The following is a 23,363-nucleotide window of genomic DNA, read 5'->3' as shown; positions in this document are numbered from 1 at the left end:
ATAATTAAGAATCTAAAAATAGCAAAAGCCCAATAACTAAACAGCAACATTTTAAAAGCTGAATGCCCCAGATCCAGTTATTGTATAGTCGCTTCCCAATTCCCTGTCTGGCCTCAATGACAGTGGTACAATGTGTAAACTTCCTTAAACAAATAAATAATCAAATAGGTGGGTTAGACTTTCCATAAGCCTAACGCCCCTATCTTGTTTTTCAAAATGTAAAAAAAAAAAAAAACTAGATTCATACAGCAAAGAAAGAATTAGATGGGTCTAAGGCAGTGTTTCTCAACTTTGGCAACTTTAAGACATGAGGACTTCAACTCCCAGAATTCCCTAGCCAGCCATGCTGGCTGGGGAATTCTGGGAGTTGAAGTCCACACGTCTTAAAGTTGCTAAGGTTGAGAAACATTGGGCTAAGGTGAATTATTGGATGAATGTAACAAGTCATGGAAATCACATGGCATCATCCAAAGTTTAATTTTTTTCAGGCCTTGTCATCGGTGGCCTAGAAGGCCCTGTTGGCCATTCCAGCTGAGAGGAGGCTACCATGGTTCTTGTTATTGTTTATCCCAATACTTAAGAGATTATTCTGATTGAAATAATGCAATGTATCCATTTACTGTTTCCCTACCTAGGGAGCAGTTTGGCCTGCAGTGAAATCATCACAATCAGGTTTGCTATTACTCAGAGAAAATTCCAAGCTTGTTTTTGCAGGCAGCGGAAATGTTGATGAGTTAATTCACAGGCCTTCCCAGTCAATAATACAATAGCACTTACTCACTTGGATTAAAATTAAAGGCATTACCAAGGGCCGTGGTGGTGGGAGCAACGAAAGAATTGCAAAGGGAAGTTCTGTTTGCTTCACCATCTGTTGAATCGAGTCCAACTCTCTGTAGGAAGCTAACAGTACCTTTCCATTGCCTGCAAATGCTCAGAGTAAGTACCAAGGATGAGGAATGCATTTGGTTTGTGAAAAATGAAGGAAGAAACCCATGTGGTGTTCTTAGTATGGATACAATTGGAAGACTATGTAATCTTATAATGGCCTTTGAGTGCTTTGCCTTGACTCTGAATTGCACAGTGCTTTCTTTGACTGCAAATCAACAGTGCTGGTCAGGAGACAATATTAAGAACAAGAATGCTCTCCCCTATAAGTTTGTGGGCAGAAAGAGCCCGGTGCATCAGAAACGTCTACTTAAGCAAACAAATCCGGTTGAAGTACTGCTAAGAAAACATAGCTCCAAAAGCTTTTTTTACAGTAGAAAAGAAGAGTGCTGTGGTTTTAAATTAAGGAAGTGCATAAAAGGCCTTGCTTGGCCTCTCCGCGTGCTTCTTGTTACGTTAGTTATGTCACCTACAGGCCAGTGGTAAACCACATGCTTTGCATGCTTTAGGCCCCCAGTTACTATCTGTGGCATCTTCTCTTTAAAGGATGTCAGGTAAGAACAAGAAAGATCTTAAAGATTAAGAAACAGAATTTGGGCTCATTAGACGCAAAAGTGTCATTCTCAGAAGGCAGTTATATTCATGCTGCAGGGAAAAGTTTATTGAGTTACCATGTTTTGTTTTGTTTTTGTTTTTTCTGGGATGTTTTTACAGTTTTCTTAAGGAGCCCAAGGAGGCACACATGTTCTTTCTCCCCTCAATTTTTTCCTCACAACAATTCTGTGAGGCCTGCTTGACTGAACAATAGCGGCTAGGCTCACACACGCATGAGTCCAAAATATGACTTGTTTGGACTCAAACACTTGTATCTTTTACAAACCATGGTCTATGGCCCAGCATTTTTTGCAGAACCAGATAATTGTGATTTATTCACTAACCTGTTGTTGAATCATGGCTTAGTATTCTGCATGAACCAGACGGGTGATTGAGTCAAAATCATCTTGTGAGTTGCCTGGCTAAAAGAGAATTTGAACTTAGATCTACTCATTCCTTGTCCAACATCTTAACCACTGCATCATTCTACCTTTTGATGACTTCGTATCTACCCTACTAGTGAATGTGCAGAATGTCAGTGAAATGGCACAGTTTGTAAACAGTGACACAGTAAAACCTGAAACATCTAAAAGGAGAAAGAAAGTATATTTCATTTATCCCTGTATACAAAGGTGATTATAATTTTATAATACAGTCTTTAGACTTTTTTGGATTTTTTATCCTGCCTTTTATTATTTTTATAAATGACTCAAGATGGTGAACATACCTAATACTCCTTCCTCCTCCTGTTTTCGCCACAATAACCCTGTGAGGTGGGTTGGGTGGGGAGAGAGAGAGAGAGAGAGACTGACCAAAAGTCACTCAGCTGGCTTTCATGCCTATGGTGGGACTAGAACTCACCATCTCCTGGTTTCTAGCCTGGTGCCTTCACCACTAGTTTCCTTCCCCCTCCTCTCTCTTTTGAATGCTCAACAGTTAACCATGCATGTCAAAACCCCCAGCCTGTGAAACTAAATAAAACTAATAACAGAGCCCACAATTGACTTGCACATCCTTTAAAAAGCAGAACCACCATCCAGGGCTCAGGAACACCGAACTCAGAAAAGTTGTTCTGGTTGTAACCTGTGTAGATCTTCTTGACTGAACCCCTTGAAGGTTTCTGCACATGAAGCCTCAAAGTACTATTTAGAAATCACTGAGGTGATCAGGTGCTTTTATGAAGGGTTGTCTGTCATTTGCCTTGTATTATTCTTAACTTCCCCCACCTAAATAAATCTCCTTCAACACTGCATTTCTTTGGCCAAGAGCAGGATAGTCCCTCAACAATGCAATTGACCCTCATTAATGGCTGCTCACAGATGTACTAATGGACTCCCTTTAAGTTTTTTTTCTTTTTTCTTTTAAATCTTATCTCTACTCACAATTTGTTTTGCAAATCCAGTGTCTGGAGTCATTTTTAAGTACCGCCTGGATAGAGATAGGTGTACCTAAAATGACATTACAAACAAAGGCTAAAGAGAGGGACATCTATATAAGAGGATTTCAGGTATGACTCTTTTCTGAATATGTTGGCAAGCTACCAATATCGATTTCTGCTGAGAACAATTGCAAAATTCATCAATTATTCCCCCATTCTTAAACTGATTTCAATTTTACTTCTCTATATATGCTCAGTGAATGAGGAACAGGATTGTGATTAACAGTTTTCCACCAAGTTTTCAAAGTTACCATGTTATTCAAACCTTACACAGCTGCTGTCTTAGATTCCGCCCCTCCCAACCCCAGTATTTTATCTTAGATGAAAAGGATCCAAGCTAGCAGCATTTTAGGTCTTCAATGTTATCTGACATCTTAATTAAAACTTTTACTCAGAGTGTCAAGAAAGCATAGCCATAGGAAGACACTTGGGCTCCACTCATTTATCCACATCAATATACAGTATCAATAAGAAAATAGTGTTTCTATTTTCTACCCTGGACCAGAACCATCTGCCATTTAGTGGTGGAATTTTATGAGCAGCTAAAACTTCTACCTGCTTTCCAACCGTTAGAAATTAGATTTCTTTTTCTCTCATCACCTTTGCATCAGGAGAAACAAGCAAATGATGACACATTCCTGAATTTTGTTTCAGGACTCCCTTCCAAATCCCTTCTCTTCTGGAAAGTGGTTTGCAAGGTGCATTTGTTGAGATTGTCATGGAAGAAATTTACTCTCCAATGGGAACGGATTTATTTATTATTTATTTCAATCGACTTATATGCCTGCCCATCTAACAAACATGACTCTGGGCAGCTAAGAAAATTTAAAAACAGTACAACTGGTGAAATAATTAAAACAAAATACAAGGACAACAACAAACTATGGCAACCAAGGTAATCAGCAACCACCCTATCTGGTCTCAACTAACTTCCTGCCCCCCCATGAGGGACTGGGAAAAGAGCTAGGTCTTAGCAGCTTTCAGAAAGGCCAACTGGGTTGGCATTCACCTAATTTCAGATGATATGGTAAGAGAAAAGGCCCACTTCCTGGGTGCCATAAGAAGGCACTCTCTAATTGTTGGGCCTGGAGCATGCTCCTTCTACAGGATCTCATGGGATGGGTAGAGACAATTGGAGAAAGACGGTCCATCAAGTAAACTGGCCCTATGCCACAAAGGGCTTTGTAGGTGACAATTAGTACTTTGAATTGCACCTAGAAGTCTGCTGAGAGTCAGTGCAGCTCTATCTAAGAGAGCCACTTTGGTGTAGTGGTTAAGGCATCAGGCTAGAAACCGGCCCCTTCATGGATCACTGCCTTGTCGTGGCGAAGGGGCTTGCGTAACTCAGTGAAGCCATGAGCTATACCATGCAGGGCCACCCAAGACGGACAGGTCATGACAGAGAGTTCTGACAAAATGTGGTCCACTGGAGAAGGAAATGGCAACCCACTCCAGTATCCTTGCCAAGAAAACCCCATGGACAATGTTAAAAGGCTAAAAGATATGACGCCGGAAGATGAGCCCCTCAGGTCGGAAGGTGTCCAATATGCTACTGGGGAAGAGCGGAGGGCAATTCCAAGTAGCTCCAGAAAGAGTGAAGTGGTTGGGACAAAGCCGAAAGGACGTTCAGCTGTGGATGTATCTGGAAGCGAAAAGAAGGTCCGATGCTGTAAAGAACAATATTGTATAGGTATCTGGAATGTAAGATCTATGAACCAAGGCAAGCTAGATGTGGTCAAACATGAGATGACAAGATTGAACACTGATATCTTGGGAATCAGCGAATTGAAATGGATGGGAATGGGTGAATTTAATTCAGGTGACCATTATATCTACTACTGTGGGCAAGAAACCCCTAGAAGAAATGGAGTTGCACTCATAGTCAATAAGAGAGTGGGAAAGGCAGTAATGGGGTACAACCTCAAAAACGACAGAATGATCTCAGTGCGTATCCAAGGCAAACCATTCAACATCACAGTAATCCAAGTCTATGCCCCAACCACTGATGCCGAAGAAGCTGAAGTTGACCACTTCTATGAAGACCTACAACACCTTCTAGAACTAGCACCAAAAAAAGATGTCCTTTTCATCATAGAGGATTGGAATGCTAAAGTAGGAAGTCAAGGAGTAATTGGAATAACAGGCAAGTTTGGCCTTGGAGTACAAAATGAAGCAGGGCAAAGACTAATAGAGTTCTGTCAAGAGAACAAGCTAGTCATAGCAAACACTCTTTTCCAACAACACAAGAGACGACTCTACACATGGACATCACCAGATGGTCAATACCGAAACCAGATTGATTACATACTTTGCAGCCAAAGATGGAGAAGCTCTATACAGACAGCAAAAACAAGACCAGGAGCTGACTGTGGCTCAGATCATGAGCTTCTTACTGCAAAATTTAGGCTTAAATTGAAGAATGCAGGGAAAACCACTAGACCACTCAGGTATGACTTAGATCATATTCCTTGTGAGTACACAGTGAAGGTGATAAATAGATTTAGAGGATTAGATTTGGTAGACAGAGTGCCTGAAGAACTATGGACAGAGGTCCGTAACATTGCACAGGAGGCAGCAACTAAAACCATCCCGGAGAAAAAGAAATGCAAGAAAGCAAAATGGCTGTCGGATGAGGCTTTACAAATAGCTGTGGAAAGAAGGAATGTGAAAAGCAAAGGTGAAAGGGAAAGATATAGGCAACTGAATGCAGATTTCCAGAGAATAGCAAGGAGAGATAAGAAGGCCTTCTTAAATGAACAATGCAAAGAAATCGAGGAAAACAATAGAATGGGGAAGACTAGCGATATCTTCAAGAAAATTGGAGATATCAAAGGAATGTTTAATGCAAAGATGGGCATGATAAAGGACAAAAAAGGCAGGGACCTAACAGAAGCAGAAGAGATTAAGAAGAGGTGGCAAAAATACACAAGAACTATACAAGAAAGATCTTAATGTCCCTGATGTTCATGCTGGTGTGGTCAGTGACCTTGAGCCAGACATCCTAGAGAGTGAAGTCAAGTGGGCCTTAGGTAGTATTGCTAACAACAAAGCTAGTGGAGATGACAGTATTCCAGCTGAGTTATTTAAAATACTAAAAGATGATGCTGTTAAAGTGCTGCACTCAATATGCCAGCAAGTTTGGAAAATGCAACAGTGGCCACGGGATTGGAAAAGGTCAGTTTACATTCCAATTCCAAAGAAGGGCAATGCCAAAGAATGCTCAAACTATCACACAATTGCACTTATTTCACATGCTAGCAAGGTCATGCTCAAAATCCTACAAGCTAGGCTTCAGCAGTATGTGAATCAAGAACTACTGGATGTACAAGCTGGGTTTCAAAGAGGCAGAGGAACTAGAGATCAAATTGCCAACATTCGCTGGATCATGCACGAGAGTTCCAGAAAAACATCTACTTCTGCTTCATCGACTATGCAAAAGCTTTTGGTTGTGTGGATCACAACAAACTCTGGCAAATTCTTAAAGAGATGGGGGTACCAGACCATCTTACCTGACTCTTGAGAAATCTGTATGCGGGCCAAGAAGCAATAGTTAGAACCGGTCACGGAACAACCGATTGGTTCAAAATAGGGAAAGCAGTACGACAAGGCTGTATACTGTCACCCTGCTTATTTAACCTATATGCAGAGTACATCATGAGAAATGCCAGGCTGGAAGAATCACAAGCCGGAATTAAGATTGCAGGGAGAATCATCAATAACCTCAGATATGCAGACGATACCACCCTAATGGCAGAAAGTGAAGATGAACTAAAGAGCGTCTTGATGAGGGTGAAAGAGGAGAGTGCAAAAGGTGGCTTGAAACTCAACATTAAAAAAACTAAGATCATGGCATCTGGACCCATCAATTCCTGGCAAATAGAAGGGGTAGAAATGGCAGCAGTAACAGACTTCATTTATTTGGGCTCCAAGTTCACCGCAGATGGAGACTGCAGCCATGAAATTAAAAGATGCTTGCTCCTTGGGAGGAAAGCTATGGCAAACCTAGATAGCATATTAAAAAGCAGAGACGTCACCTTGCTGACAAAGATCTGCATAGTCAAAGCTATGGTTTTTCCAGTAGTAATGTATGGCTGTGAGAGCTGGACCATAAAGAAGGCTGAGCACCAAAGAATTGATGCCTTTGAACTGTGGTGCTGGAGAAGACTCTTAAGAGTCCCTTGGACTGCTAGGAGGTCAAACCAGTCAATCTTAAAGGAAATCAACCCTGATTGCTCATTGGAAGGATTGATAATGAAGCTCAAGCTCAGATACTTTGGTCACCTAATGCGAAGAGAGGACTCTTTGGAAAAGACCCTGATGCTGGGAAAGATTGAAGGCAAAAGGAGAAGAGGACCACAGAGGATGAGATGGTTAGATAGCATCACTGAAGCAATGAGCATGAAACTGAGCAAACTCAGGGTGGCAGTGAAGGACAGGAAGGCCTGGCGCAATATGGTTCATGGGGTCACAAAGAGTCGGACACGACTTAACGACTGAACAACAACAACTAGAAACCGGGAGACTGTGAGTTCTAGTCCTGCCTTGGGCACAAAGCCAGCTGGGTGATCTTGGGCCAGTCACTCTCTCTCAGCCCTAGGAAGCAGGCAAGAGCAAACCACTTCTGAAATCTTGCCAAGAAAACTGCAGGGACTGGTCCAGGCAGTCACCAGGAGTCAACACAGACTCAAAGGCACACGCACATACAGCTCTATCTGGATTGCAGCATCTTGTAGAGACCAACATGACCAACAGAACCATCAGCTTGATATTTGGTCTTCATTTATAGATATTTTGATTAATCACATGATTAGTCATAATTTTCTATCAGATGTAATCTGCAGGTTTATCTATCTCATGTTGAAAACTTTCAAATATACTGTTTATCTGCTATATTTACAGCTCTTCAACTATTTTTCTCTTTCTCTACGTTTCCCCCACTCTCAAATCTTGCCTATCCTGTTACCACTATCACCATTATCATTACAATTTTGAGCTGAAATTTTTACATGTTTTTGTAATCTGTATCACTGGAAAACAAAAATACAAAACAGCAATCCAGTTTTTAGATTGGGCACAAAAAGACAAGTCACTAGAAGTGAATGAATTATTTACTGTAAAATTCTTCTTAACCTGGCAGACTTGCTATGTTCTGGATAATCAATGAGTCAGTTGCGTGATATTAGAGAAAGCAGTCCTAGGTAGAAGCTTGGCTAGTAATAGCAAATATGTGTACATTGGGACAGTCTAGGACATTTTTACAGTTATCTAATCAGAATGAATTGCAATCATTCAAGTCAAACCTGAACTTTAGCCTCTGTGAAAATGCAAGGACAGTCCACCTCTTCTCTTTTACACAGTTAATTCTCCTAAAATCAATTGCATTCCTTTTAAATGTGTAAAGGAATTTTTTCTACTTTTTTCCCCAACTACTGTTTGACACCCAATGCTGCATAAACTGTAAAATACTGTCCACAAATTGATTAAATGAAGGTAGAGGTATTGTGCAGCAGACAGAGAACTGGGGGTGGGGGGGAGGTCGGAGAGATCACCCTGAAAATGTACCCTGTTATTTGTTAATTTATTTTTGGACCGTCCATTTTGCTTGTATCCAAATGTTATTTGGCTTTTTAATATTGGTGAAAGAAAGTAACTTAAACACACCTGTCTTAATGGTGTAATCCTTTTCATGGGTTATTGCAAAGCAAGTTCCACTAAGTTAAATCCCAAGTAAAAATGAGATTTACAGACTTTGTTGATATTCTGTTAAGGATGATACAACTATTAGAGCAATTTCTCCTGTGATCCCAAGATTATAATATTCTCAGTTATAAATATCGGGCGAGGGTACGGTCCTGTGGCATGGAGGGGAGAATACACACTAATGATTAAATAATCTCCATTTATGCTCATCTCACAAGACCAAAATGTCTGGTAGGCTCCATTTGTGATGGAGCCCAACTGTCGAGTTAAAAAGTTTATTCTGATAGGCAATGTATGCCTTAATAATCAATCATAAAAACTTGCTTTCATTTTCTTTTAAGAAATTTCTCTAGCTCTTGCTTCTGCATTCTATGTTTTGTTGTTAATCGCATTTTAGTCCACCTGTTGATAATTCAAAAAGATGGAATAAAATATTAGTGTACATCCATTATCTGAAAAGGAAGTTAGTTAGAATTAGGCATTACTGCTTTTAGACAGAGCAATGTGGGAAAAGTGTACTATTAGCATTGGGTAAAATTTGGCAATGAAAGTTGTTTTTACTATTGCAATATTTGTTAACTCTGAAGGCCTTATTCGGACCAGTCCCGCTGCTCCTCATTCTATCCAGTTGACATTTATCCTGCTCGATTCTAGTTATTGTGTCACCAGATTGCATATTGTAGGGAATTCCTGTTAAAATGGGAGAACTACCTTTGAGTGTTCATGATAATGTGTTTCCAATGGCAAATATAGCAGCATTATATTACTATCCAAACTAAAGAATGTATGACATTTATATTTTTGAAAGGAACAATCCTTGGGTTGTCTTACTTATTTCAAAAATGTATCCCACTAGAAGCTCTCAGGATGACATACGTTAAAATGTTCTAAAACAACAAATCAAAATGGAACCGCAAAACAATGTATATTATACACAAAGAAAGAGACATGTTGCTGCCACTTAAAGAAAGGTGACAATGACTCCAAAGCAAAAGCGATGAGAAATAGTATCAGGATCTGTTATTTATTTATCTGTTATTATGCCTTTCTTCATTAAAGATCTTCAGCATAATAGCTCTTGTTTATCAATGGAGCATCTTGCAAAGCTGGTAATATTCTATCCTGATTGTAGTTACCGGCTAACAAAATTTATTTCTTAATTCGGGGTGAGAAAAGTTTGAGGGAGCTCCCTTGTGCCTTCTGTCCTATAACAGAGGCTCCTTCCTCAGGAGAGTAACTGAAGGGTCAAAATCTCCGGATAATTTGGAATGATTGGGAAAAACGTCTGACTCCCCTTGGTTCAAAATACAGTAGTAAAGATAAAATCACTTTGTCTGCCCCTTTTAAATTAACTGCTGGAATGGAGAAAGTTTGAGATGGATTTTTTTTTTTAAGAACAGTTTGTTCAGGTTTTTGCACCTAACTCAAATAGAACACAGAACAAATCTAGGAACGTGAAATCCACTCTTCCCTACTGGGGAATGATGCCAAAAACAGTGTTGGAAATACTGCACATATAAATAAAAATAATCAAATCAAAACCCAGTGAGTTAGTGCATCTTCATGGATATGCCTAAAATAAAAGAAAATGGGGTATACATGTCAAGAAAGGCAAGACAGAGGTCACAACCACACATCTGAAGCCCTACCACTTTTGGTGTATGTTGACATGGTAAAAAGAGGCGAGGCTTTGATGACACAGTCACAATCATCATGTTGACTTTTTTGACACTCCCTGCAGAACACTCCTGACAATAAAGTTGTGCATGAATGTATACACCCCAGTGCACATGTATACACCCCAGAACACAGCTTAGGTGTCTGCAGCAAAACACAGCCTTATTTGAAGACCCTCTTTGTTATTTGTATTTGAAGCAGTATTTGGAGGCCCCATTGTTATCTGGTATCTCAAAGCAGAAGTTCTCATAAAATTAAGTGCCTTAAAAAAGGAAGTTTTCCTTCAGTAAAATGCATGTGAAAGGGATTATTAGAATTTTAAAAATGGTAACCATGTCTGCAAATTGGCACATTTTTCTCCCTGATCCAAAGTGAATGAGAGGGAGGAAACTATCTCAGACATGGTTTCCACTGTAAAAAGGTATTTTCTTTGAGATGGAATTGCTTTGGACAGGAGTTTTCAAACTTTGTCAGGTCTTGGAACCAGTTTGTAAAACACACACATAAGGACAAACCCTCCCAGGCCTTTAATCAAGAGACAAAGTTTTAGTGATAGAACATTGGCTGTGCTCAATTATGCAGTCAATGTTTTTCTTTGTTTTTGCCCTTAGTTACTCATGGAACCCCATCAAATTCTCATGGGACCTTAGGATTCCATGGAACACAGTTTGAAAAACCCTGGTTTATATGGAAAACAAGATCTTGCAACCACTCTTTTCATCTAAGTGGGTGTGTCCATACTTGAAAGTCAAAACCATTTCACATGATTTTTTAAGCAGTTTCAGGCACTGGTTGTTATCATCTGCACAATGCCAAACACTTTCCTTTTGACTTTTATGTTGATTGAAACACAATGAGGACAGTATGCTTTCATGTGGGTTTTTGAAATTGTATGAGGAGGAGGAGAAGGAGGAAGAAGAAGAAAGAAGAAGAGGAGGAGTTGGAGGAGGAGGAAGCTGTTCATCTAGACCAGTGTTTTTCAACCTTGGCAACTTTGAGATGTGAAACCCATGCTGGCTGGGGAATTCTGGGAGTTGAAGTCTACACATCTTAAAGTTGCCAAGGTTGAAAAACACTGATCCAGACATTAGTGGTTAGGTGGAGGAGCAAAAGGAATTCAAATCTGGGATAAGCAAACATTACAGGCAAGCATCTATATGATCACACATACAGTAATAAAAAGCACAATAGGTTAATCCAGCAACTATATGCACAGGATTGCCTTTGCAACAGACAGTTGGTGCATTTCTCTGAAACATTTATATAAGCGATCCTTTCTGTGTTTCAAACAGAAAGGATCCCTTGACAACCAAAGGTTATATTTTATTGTTCCAATCTGGGGTAAGGGCTTTGAGGGCCACAGTAGCATCATCAGAAGAAGTTGAAGTGTTTCTATCAAAGGGGAATGGGAGTGTTAGATTATATAAAATTCATCATACAGATGACTACTAGATTGCAGAAATTTCTGTAAATAATTGCCTCCATCTAGTGATAGTCCAGATTTTTGCAGCCCACATCTGATTGAGTTAACCTTTTGCAACTAAGTTTAAAAGGGTGCCCTCGATTTAAGATAAGGGACATAATGCAAATTATTATGAACTGGGTTTTTTAACTGACATTTGAAGCTTAAATGGATAGTTCTGGATTATTACAGATTACAAAACTGGTCCTAAAGTAGAAAGTTCTTGTTTTGGCGCCTTTGAGTCAGTTATTTTGACTCCGGGTAACTTCTTGGGCTAGTCCCTGCAGTTTTATTGGCAAGATTTCAGAAGTGGTTTGCCATTGCCTGCTTCCTAGGGCTGAAAGAGAGGGACTGGCCGAAGGTCACGCAGCTGGCTTTGTGCCTAAGGCAGAACTAGAAGTCTCCTGGTTTCTAGCCTGGTGCCTTAGCCAGTATACCAAACTGGCTCTCTAAAGTAGAAAATAGCCTTTATTAAAACCAAGAATTGCCGCAAATTCCTGGAGACATGGTTCTTAAAACTCAGCACTGGTCAATGTGGCTGTATGTTATGGTGGGTCCTTAGAAAGTAGTTATTTCACTTAACTGTATTGATTTTGTTCTAGAAGACTAATTTTTTTTGTAGACACTCATATTGTTTTGAATCACATACGAAGAAACGAACAGGACAGACAGGAGAAATTTTAACTTTTACAATCTATACATCAAAAGGATACTATAAGGTTGAAAGAACACTCATTCTACTTCACTCATACAATGGTTTGAAAAATGTGCCTCTTTTTTTATACTTCAACAAATATTTCATTGGTGGAGCATTTCACTGAAAGACTATTCAGAAATGTACCCGGCCTAAAGGAGTTTGCATATTTAATTTGCCATGCTTTTCCTATTGTTAAGTACATTGACTAAAATGTTAATACTGATAGTATATAATGTGGCAAAAATTAAAACAAAATCAAGAACATGTCAAACATTATAAGAAAGCTTTTGAGCTCCTCAGATTCAGCATAAATGGGAAGTTAAGTAACTTGCTTGGGACAGTTTAGAGGTGAGCAGTTTTTTGAGGCTGGGGGGGCAGCTGCAGAAGGGGGGCCAAAATAATCAAGATGGCGGCTAGGGGCATGACTGTGTAATAGAAGCCCTGCACATTTTTTTACATGTGTTGTGACATATGTAAAAAAGGGGAGGGGCTCTGTGAAATGTTTGTGGCAGCCATCTTGATTTTTTGACATTCCCTCCACAGATACCCCGCTGTCTAGTTTTTTTTTTTTTTTTTTTAAAGTGGGTTGCCAAGGGCCACAGGGTGTAATGGTGACCAGATGATGTCACAGGGGATGGGGACAAGGCCATATTTTTCACGTCTTTTTATCTTTGGGACGTTATCGACTTTTTAAATGTAACATGTACATTAAGCATAACAGAGACATGACGCGTGTATTTTATTGATAAATTTAAAAATGGAATACAGGAAATTACTCCCCTATTATTTAGCAGTTGGATGTCCTTTTTCAGTGGTAAGGTCACAGGGACTCTAAGGACTGCAAAAAGTATTATCATCTCTGAAATAAAGACCTTCCTGAGTAAATCTTCCACATATTGCAGTAACTATGGGCTGTAAAACAGACATGGTATATATCAAAAGGACAAAAAATAAGTGGATGATAAAAAAAAAAGAAGGCTTGTGATCTTTCCCTCCACTAGTGCAGGAAGACAAAAGTTACTTAAATCGCAAATACAGGCCATTACTCACCTCTGTGTCTGAGAGACATATTCAATGAAGCATTAAGCTTCACATCTTCAACACTCTGACAAACACTGGCTAATTGACTAGCAGAAGCTGTGTTGAGTCAAATATTTAGTTTTGCATTAAATGTGCTTCCAACATTAGGACATTTCCTCCTGATTAAAACAGCTAAAATGTGGCTTTTCTGCTCCATTTCTCACATCTCATTAATGCTCAGCATCGACTCATTTTCTAACAACATTACAAATGTATCAGCAAACAGGCATAAAGAGGAACTAACCAAGACCCGCATGATTAATTCATATTTCTCCATTTGCAAAGAGTGTGCTAATACGGTATAAGTGAGGCTATTTGCAGACACTTGCCTGAGCTGTAAACAGTTAAGTCCTCTGATTGCTTAAATAAACAGACATCTAGGTTTGGAGACAAGTACTACCAAAGGACACACTGTCAGTAATTTAATTTCAAGCTCATTAGGAGTTAAAAGGTGATCTGCTGCTTCATTTAAAGGCAGTATTGGCCAAGCAATTATATAAGCATCATCCAATATGGTTCTGAATAACCTTTACTAGTAGAGGAAATTTTGTTAAAGATGAAAGACAATACAGAGTTCTGCAGTATGTATCTAATAAGGCGATGGAATGTTGTAATAATTTCTCAAATATGTTTACAAGTGCAAAACAACTGTATTTAGTCTCCGCTACTTTCTACAAACTGCCAGTTTCTACGAGCTATATAAAACATCCTGAGCATGGTAGAAAAGAAATACAGATAGTCCTCAGTTAATGACCACTCGTTCAACGACCATTTGAAGTTACGATGGTGCTGAACAAGTGGTTGTTAGGACTGGTCATCGAAGTTCCAGCTGTCCCAGCACCCCCACGGTCAAGTGATCGTGATCTGGGCATTTGGCAACCAGCTCACACAATGGTTGCAGCATCCCACGTCACACGATCACCATTTGCAACCTTCCCTGCCGGCTTCCCACAAGCAAAGTCAATAGGGCAGCCAGCAGGAAAGGTTGCAGCTCCCTCTGGAAAGTCTCCTCCACTCTGCAGCAGCACCCTGCAGCACCCACCCCAAGCCCTGCTGTGCTCGAGCTGCACCAACCTCTTGCATGTCCCCCATACCCTGCAAGAGCCACCTCAAGCCCTGCCTTGCTCATGCCACGCTGGCCACCCACACACCCTCCCCCACCTGGCAGCAGCCATTTATTTGCCTGCCTTGCCAGCTGCCTGGGACTTGCAACTTCCTGCCGGCTTCCCCACTGACTTTGCTTGTGGGAAGCCGGCAGGAAGTTGGGAGGAGGTCCTCATTAATGACCTGAGAACCTCGCTTAACAATGTCAATGGGGACTGACATCACGCTTTATGACTGCATCACTTACCAATGGAAATTCCCAATTACCATAGTTAACTGAGGACTAGAACAGTGTTGTCCAAACTTGGCCACTTTAAGATGAGTGGACTTCAACTTCCAGAATTCCCCAGCCAGCCATGCTGGCTGGGGAATTCTGGGAGTTGAAGTCCACTCATCTTAAAGTGGCCAAGTTTGGACAACACTGGACTAGAAGAAAGGAAAACTAATGGACAAAACCAAGTTACAGTATAAGCCAAATTTGGAGGATGGAGCCCAAAATGGCTGGATTCAATAACATGTTAAGGCTAAAATGTGGCTTGCTAGCTTGTGAGTCACTCTGTTGTGCGAATCCAGCCAGTGCAATTATGGTTCCATGTATTCCGCAAACCTAGACAACTGAGATCATTTGGTGTAACCCCATGATCCAGTTAACCATGGATCGTTGAGTTGTGCGGCCATCACCATAATGCTTAGCTAGGATTTGCAAACCAAGTTCATTGAGCAAGGCATTATTCCAGATAATTAACGTTAAACCAAAACCAAACAGGGGTGGCCATCAGGCCAAGACCTGCAGAACTTGGAAATGTAGAACATTGCATTCTGATGTACATATTCCCTCCAGCCAAACATTTCCTTTTTTTTTTTTCCTATCTATATTGGTTTCATCCTTTCTTTCCGTTTTTTTTTTTTTGCTGGGGGGTGCACGGTAAGTACACGGCCTTGCAAGTCTAAGAGGAATTGGAACGTCCAATAGCAGCACAGAGAAAAGGAGAACTGAGGCTAAAAAAGAGAGCAAAAAGATGGTGTGGGGGCTTCCATGGAGCTTGGGAACCTGCGTGTTTACCTTTCTGCTCCACTCTTGCTCCAAAGGAAGTCCTGCAAGTGCAGTTTTGCAGAATTCCCCTGGGGCTGTGGAGCAGGTAGCTTCACGCTGGTAAGAGCTCCCCCCCTCACTCCCGTCCTGCTTCTGTTTTAATAGGGTTTCCTTCCACTTCTTTGAAGTGAAAGTGCCAGATGTCTCGCCCTCTTTCCTTCCCACCTCAGACTTCAGGAATGTTCAGAGTTCCCTGCTCAGCCACCTCATTCCCTACTTGCTGCAAAAGAAGATACAATGCAGAAACAAAGACGAGCGGGATAGGCATTGCCTGGAGCCCTATTTTCCCAATCACTTACTGGACAGCTAGACAGCCTTTCTTTCCTCTTCCTCCCTCATTCACTGAAGCCCAACCATTCGCTGGAGTGATGCGAAAGTGTTACCCAAAGTACAAGGAGGAAGGCTGATTGCGAGGGGTAGATGTCCTAGGTCTGATGAGAAGACCCTGAGGAAACTGGTTTGTCTTGAGAAGAGATGGGGAGGGAATTTGATAAACATATTTCAAGTACCAGGAGGGGTATTACACAGAAGGAAGCTCTTTATTCTCCAGCATGCAGGATATGGAATAAGTCAGGCAGGTTACAGGAAGGCAGATTCTGGTTGAATGTTAGACTTTCTAAGAACAGTTTAACAATGAAACTATTTATCTGGAGAGATTGTAGACACCCCTTCACTGTGTGTTGACTGTGTTCTCATAATGTGATTAATTTACTTGAAAGGCAGCAGCTACAGTTGCACAACATGCTAAACTTGGTTTTAAGTGTTGGGTTTGTTTTTGTTGTTCTTCATTATGCTTTGTGAACACAACTCAGCCGTTCAGGTATAAACATGGGGCTTAAATGTGTGTCATGTTGCAAAATATGCAATTTGCATCCTTCCATCAGGCCTCAGGATACAAGTAATTAAGGCAGGATTTGTGTCATGATACCACACATGTTACAGAGATAATGATATGAGGAATATACAACCTGCTCTGCGCGTAGAACCTACACTGATTTCTCCAAATTGGACTGGCACAATTCCTTTCTGAAACCTTGAGAATGATCTGGTTCATGCATTGTCTTAAGCTATAATATGCCTGTTTGATTTTGGTTTCATGTTGATTGAGTCCAGATAGGTTGAGTTCATACATCATGCTAAACCCGTCTTTGTACAACAAACTAAATCATGGTTTATGAATACAATGTCTAATTATACAACAAACTAAATCAAAGCCAAACAAGCCACTTTATGGCTTAGAAGTATAGGTGAATAGGTAAGGATACATTTGTGGGGGAAACAGGGAGTCTGTCCAAGTTATTCTGGTGTTCCAAAAGGAAAAATAAATGACCTCTCTTTCCAATGTCCTGGAATTTTTCCAGGGGAATTTCATGGAAATAGAAGCCGCAAAAGATAATATTCTTATTCAGCTTCTATTTGTGTCAGTGGGACTGTACAATGATGTATCTTTATTAATTAAAGGATGTATATCCCAGCTTTCTTTCAACCTGTTGTGGCCCTTCTGGTGCCAAATCTATTGTGTTCACTTGATCTGTGGGTAGAATCCCTACCATATTTAGCTTTAACTCCCCATACCAATATTGCTTACATCAGTTAAAGAAGAGCATAATGACAATTGTCACAACAGGTGAAAGGAATATAGCCAATCTTGTCTGATTTCATTTTCATCCAAAGCTCTACAGCAGTGTTGTCCAAACTTGGCCACTTTAAGATGAGTGGACTTCAACTCCCCATGCTGGCTGGGGAATTCTGGGAGTTGAAGTCCACTCATCTTAAAGTGGCCAAGTTTGCACAACACTGCTCTACAGGATCAGGTCTCATAGTGCTTGGATGGAAGACCATAAGGATATCCCAGGATAATGGGCTAGGCTGAAAAATTAAAACAAAACAAAACACCACGGAGTAATGCAGTGATAAACCTCTTTCATATTGTTGGCAAGAAAACTACATGGATGTATTAATATTGTCCCAAGCAGTCAAATTAGACTGAAGGGAAATTGCATTGTTATAATCATGGCTTACTGCTATAGATTAAAGGGGAATATAACATAATAACTCAATTTGCCTCCTTTCTGGCTGGCAAATTGTGATCATTAGGAATATCCCACATGCTTAATGAGCAAAACTGTTTGCACTTGCAATTCACCATTTATCAAATAATTATCCTAACGTGCTAAAAGAAATATAACAACAAAGCACAGCTGTTTCACATAGAACAGTGTTTTAGCGAATGTTAAAGACTTAATGAGAGCAGATAATTGAGTAGCAAAGCTTTAAATAAAACCTCAACCTTCAGTTTAACAATCAGCAGTTCTGTATTTAATGTAACTATCTTACCCCTTCCAGGTATCTGCTATCAACCCTCTTTGTGGGAAACCGTTGTCTAAGAAACCACTTCCTCCATGCTTTTAAACCAACACTCAGGGTTCATTTTGAAAGCATTTGTTCAATTAATCTGGTGTAATTTGCAAATAATGGAATGCAGATTCCACAAACAACTAAGGAAAAATAAGACCTCAATCCACAGGGTGGTTAACATCTCTATTTAACTATTCATTACATGCTCCTGGTGCAATTGACAAATAATTTTTTATCCTTTAGGCCAAAGTGTTCTCAGATAAAGGTTGCAGTGTTGCCAAAAAGTTATGGGTAAGCAAAGGCAAGGGTGCACCACTTTAATTGTGAAATTAGTGACCAGGCTGCCTAACTCAAGACAATAATCTTAAATCGCAAAAATAATTTGTTGTTATTCACTACACCATTAATGGTTTAATCAATCAAATAGACTTACATTATTTTGTTCTTTTCTCCTGCTGATTAGGAATTAAGAAATATCAGTTCTTGCAGATAATGTTATCTGTGCTGAACTTGACAAGTCTCACACTGTAAAATCAAAGTAAAAAACACAGGAGTCTGCCAATTATTGACTATAGAAGTCAATGAAACAGTTATTAATAATATCAGTTTATTCCATGTTTATCCCATCTTTATTCTACACCAGATAGACCCAAAATTGTATCTCCATTGTGGCATCATGGATGTTGCAAACCACTAAGCATTTACTCAATGAAGGAAACAGAGATGCAAGATCCCAACTGATGGCTCTCCAGACTCTCTGAGAAAACTTCCAGCATGAACTGCATCTATAATGATTGAAATCAAATTCACTCATGGCTCTTCCTCATGGCCATGTTAAGGTGGAAAGAGATCTATGGCATCAGTGCTCACAGGTACCGTGTTGAGGACTCCTGCAACAATAGATGCCTATAGGCACCATGCTGAGGACTCCCTGTAGTAAGCCTAGTCAAATCTTGTCTCTATATTTTAAACTAGTTGCAGTTCTAAATTGTCATCAAGCATTTCAGCACATTACACTGGAATATTGAGAGCAAAAAGGTTTGTCTTGTCTCTCTGAGTTGGACTTAAAAACTGCCATTGGCTAAGACCTTCTAATGTCACAGCAAGTTTTACCAGCCTAGGCCAGACACATGGGCGATAATTAAATCCTGAGGTTAGGAGTAAAACAGCTCCACAACAGGTTAATTAGTACTTCACTAGTTTGCCTAGTCTAAGAGCTTTGTACCAGAAGTGGACCTACTCTTTATAAGCTAGGGTAATGTGCATATCTTTGAAGAATCAAACCACAGTTGTACTAATATAGATCCTGAACTGGAATAAAAATGAGGAATACCCAGGCTAAGAGGCATTTTGACTTAAATCTCCCATATGAAGGAAATACTAAACATTTATGTGTCTGTTGAGAAATCACACAACTCTTCACGTGTCAAAGATGGCCTCGATGAAATTTATTCTGGTCTTTCCATTGCCCTCCAAATTCCATGCCTGGCATTTGGGTCTGGCTGAATTGTTAGACACTGTTTACAGTTTTCAAAAGCGGGTGTTGTTTAAGGAGTCAAAGTACACTATCCAAAAAAATCAATATCCTATTAGGCTAGAAAGAGTTCTGACTATCAAAGGACAATGAACCTAATGGCTAAAAATATAAGTACCTGACCCAGAAGATTAATCACACACTGTCAACCTGAAATTGGTGCAATTCTTCCAATCATTAACATTTTGCTTGCAAAAATGTTCTTTGCTGTTTGTTTTCCTGCCAAATGATAATCATTTTCAAGTTGAATCTCCTGATTAAATGAGTTTGAAAAACAAGATGGGAGGTATACCCTAAAGACTGTCTATGCCAACTCAGTCAAAACCCAGCAATATGCACCCCTAAGAAAGCAAAGCAGACCATTAAGAAAAATAGATGATGATTAGATATGGAACTGGATTTCTAGTTTGGATAACTGCAGAAGATTAATTCACATTAAAATCAATAGATTCTGTAAGATAAAATCTCTTTCATATGTTCTGTTAGAAACAGTATGCACAGGTTGGAACCTACACCTGACTTATAGTAGAAATGGTCCAAAAAATAAACCAAAGATGGGATGTTGCTAAACTAGAATTCCCTCATCTAACACTATGAGCCTTAGGCTGAGATTACTGAGAGTTGTCATCCATTTGTAATTAGAGGCCACATTTCCACCCCTGCCCACATTATAAATATATTGGAACCAGTTTCTTCATAGCTTGTTGTTGTTGTTCAGTCGCTAAGTCGTGTCCGACTCTTCATGACCCCATGAACCATATCACGCCAGGCCTTCCTGTCCTTCACTGCCTCCCTGAGTTTGCTCAGTTTCATGCTCATTGCTTCAGTGATGCTATCTAACCATCTCATCCTCTGCCGTCCTCTTCTCCTTTTGCCTTCAATCTTTCCCAGCATCAGGGTCTTTTCCAAAGAGTCCTCTCTTCGCATTAGGTGACCAAAGTATCTGAGCTTGAGCTTCATTATCAATCCTTCCAATGAGCAGTCAGGGTCTTCATAGCTACTTGTTTTTAAACAAAAAATATTTCCAAAAGCTTGGGCAAGAAGCTTTGACTTATAAAGAGTAGAGGCCCAAAGTGTGGATTATTATGATAATGTTCCAGCGCACATTCCAGACTCAAAAAAGAGGTAAAAAGCCCTTTATTTTCTGAAAACACAAACTTAGTTATACATAGAATCAGTGGGGCCCGAGTTAGTCATCTGTGTGGCCTAGGCATCTACCTTGCTATCCACATTATAGAGGAGATGGTTTAGTGGGGTGGTATAGCTATAACAGGGGCCTTTGCATGGAAACACAGGATTCTGGATCACATGGCATCTGTACTCCCTCCTGGCAGAAGCTCATGCTGTATGCATGAATGCTTAATGAGGATCCTAAATCACACATCACTTCTATATCATATGATGCTGGAGGCAGACCAGTGCAAGCATGAACTTATTTCTAGGTTGTGGATTGTTGTCATCTAAACTGAGTCGAACAGGAGTTGTGAAAGTCAAGCTGTGCTTTCTTGTCAGTTACTTTCCATGTTTGTATCCCACTCGATTCTCTGCCTTGTCTAGCTCCAATTTTCAGTCATTTGAATGTGGTTTTACTTGGCCTAGATTGCAAGTTCCATCCAAGGATACCTCTGTTTCTTCTCATGCTCATTATATACCAACTGAAAGAATTATCTCTAAAACTAAAACTCCATGTAACTCCAAAAATTAGGCTAGAGATTCTGACAGTTGCAAGCCCATCACTTCTTTTTTGCAGAAGGCTGCCATAAATATTTACCTAGGAGTTTGCAACCCTTTATACATCTACCTGGCAATAAATCTCACTGAATTCAGCAGTCCTTACTTCTTGAAATTAGTGCTGTAAATGATTCAATAGCTGTCAGTCATGATGGAAACTTGTTGCCTGTAGATTACAGTTGTGTAGTAGGGTGTAACAGTGAATAGACTCTCCTATACTCATATCATGTTCTGCTCATAGGCTTTCTGAAGGCATCTATTTGTTTTCAGGACATTTGATTAAAATCACCTAAGATGAGTGTAACTTCTTTTAATGACTTTGCTGTGAAAGAAGCTATTATTTGGTGCAAGGTGAGGAAATTTGACTTTATAGATGTGGTCAGACTTCAGTTCCCACTGGTCTTGGCCACTGTCTGTATTGGCCGAGACCAAACTCACATCTGCAAAACAGCAGGTTGCTCAGAAGATTGATGCTTGTGATAAATGTAGGCTGTCATTCTAAGCATATTGTTAATATGTTCAGATCTCAATTTAGCTTCTCATAATTTTCTGATATATTTAAATTACTCTCCATCCTTAAAGGGCCCTTCAACCCTATCCAAAGTAAAAATGTGGGAATTTCCAAAATATAGGTTTATTTCCTCTCCAGAAGCGCAACACTGTCTCTGAGGAAGGTGGGAGGAAGTGCTAATAAGTGCTAATATTACTTGCTCTGCTTGGAAATCTTACATCACTATTACCAAGAACTACAAAAAAAATCAGAAAAGGAGGAGGAGGAGGTTGCTTCCAGATGAGTCTTCTATTGTGCAAAGGCTTTGCTGTATTCATGGGATTTGGCTTGGAAGTTGAATGCCGGTTTCTTACAGTAGCAACTGTCCCATATTTCTTACCACTTTTTTTAACCTGAACAAAAATGAAGAAAACGTGGAAAAGCTCTGGACACTCCCACAATTGTGGCTTTGCAATTCCTGGGAAGTAAACCCCCTGAGCAGACAACCAGGTTGCTCATCTCTTAACTCTTCTCAATCAATTTAAAACATGGATACAATTTGCTTTAACTGTTTCCATATTTATTCGGACATCAGAATAGTGTAAGCAAGGCTGTTTGTTTATATGTCTAGAGCTTGCAGAGAACTCTCAGGTAATCAGTACTTGCCTTTTTGGGCTGATATTTGAGCACAGATAACTCCCAGCCAATCAAGGATCACTTACTTTTAAACCAGACAATAAATGAGTGCCTTGTCCTGCCCTCTTAGGTTCCAGCATATTGTTTCTAAAAAAAAAAAAAAAACCAAAGAAACTTCCCTCTTCACAAGCAGAAAATAAAACAAATGATTAAAAATCCTCCTCTCCTATACCCCATGTATTGGGGGGGGGGAATTCCCAATTTGATGGGAGCAGGGGGTGGAAGGTCAACTGCTAACATAACTAGATGTATTAAAAACCCATCCACCATGACAGCAAAGCCATTTTCTTCCATATCCCCATCACCTGTAATGCTAGTATCCCAGCAGTTCTGCATTTGGGCACCTCCTCCTAACCATTCCAGCAGGTCACTCTAATGGAAGTTCAGAACTGGGATGTGAGCAAGGCAAGAACGCCCTGGAATGGGAGCACTTAGCCATCCATGAAGCACTAGAGGGGATTACACTGCTGTTTTGTCTCATTTGCTGGGCTAAACACGAGACTGATACAAGAATACATTGTGACTGCAAAGCCCAATTATGAACAGTGAGAGTATCAGGTGTCATAACTCACATAACCCATTCCAAGAGTGCACCATTGTCTGGAAGACCTTGCACATAACCTCACATGGGAATACATCCCACAGAACTCTGTCAAGCTTACTTCTGAATGGACATGTATTGCTGACCAAGATTACTGAAAGACTGTTTCATACAGTAAAAGTAACCTTTCCAGAAAAGCACCACTTTTCTAGGACAACTCCCATAATCCCTTGCCAGCAATGGGCCTAGGAATCAGGAAGTCCAACATATCTGTGAGGCACTA

Source organism: Python bivittatus, unplaced genomic scaffold (assembly GCF_059951505.1).
Source record: "Python bivittatus isolate LINGU-HERP-01145 unplaced genomic scaffold, Pbiv_v1 ctg000780_np1212, whole genome shotgun sequence".
Lineage (NCBI taxonomy): Eukaryota > Metazoa > Chordata > Lepidosauria > Squamata > Pythonidae > Python > Python bivittatus.
The sequence above is the reverse complement of the archived record's forward strand: the minus strand, read 5'-3'. Positions refer to the sequence as shown.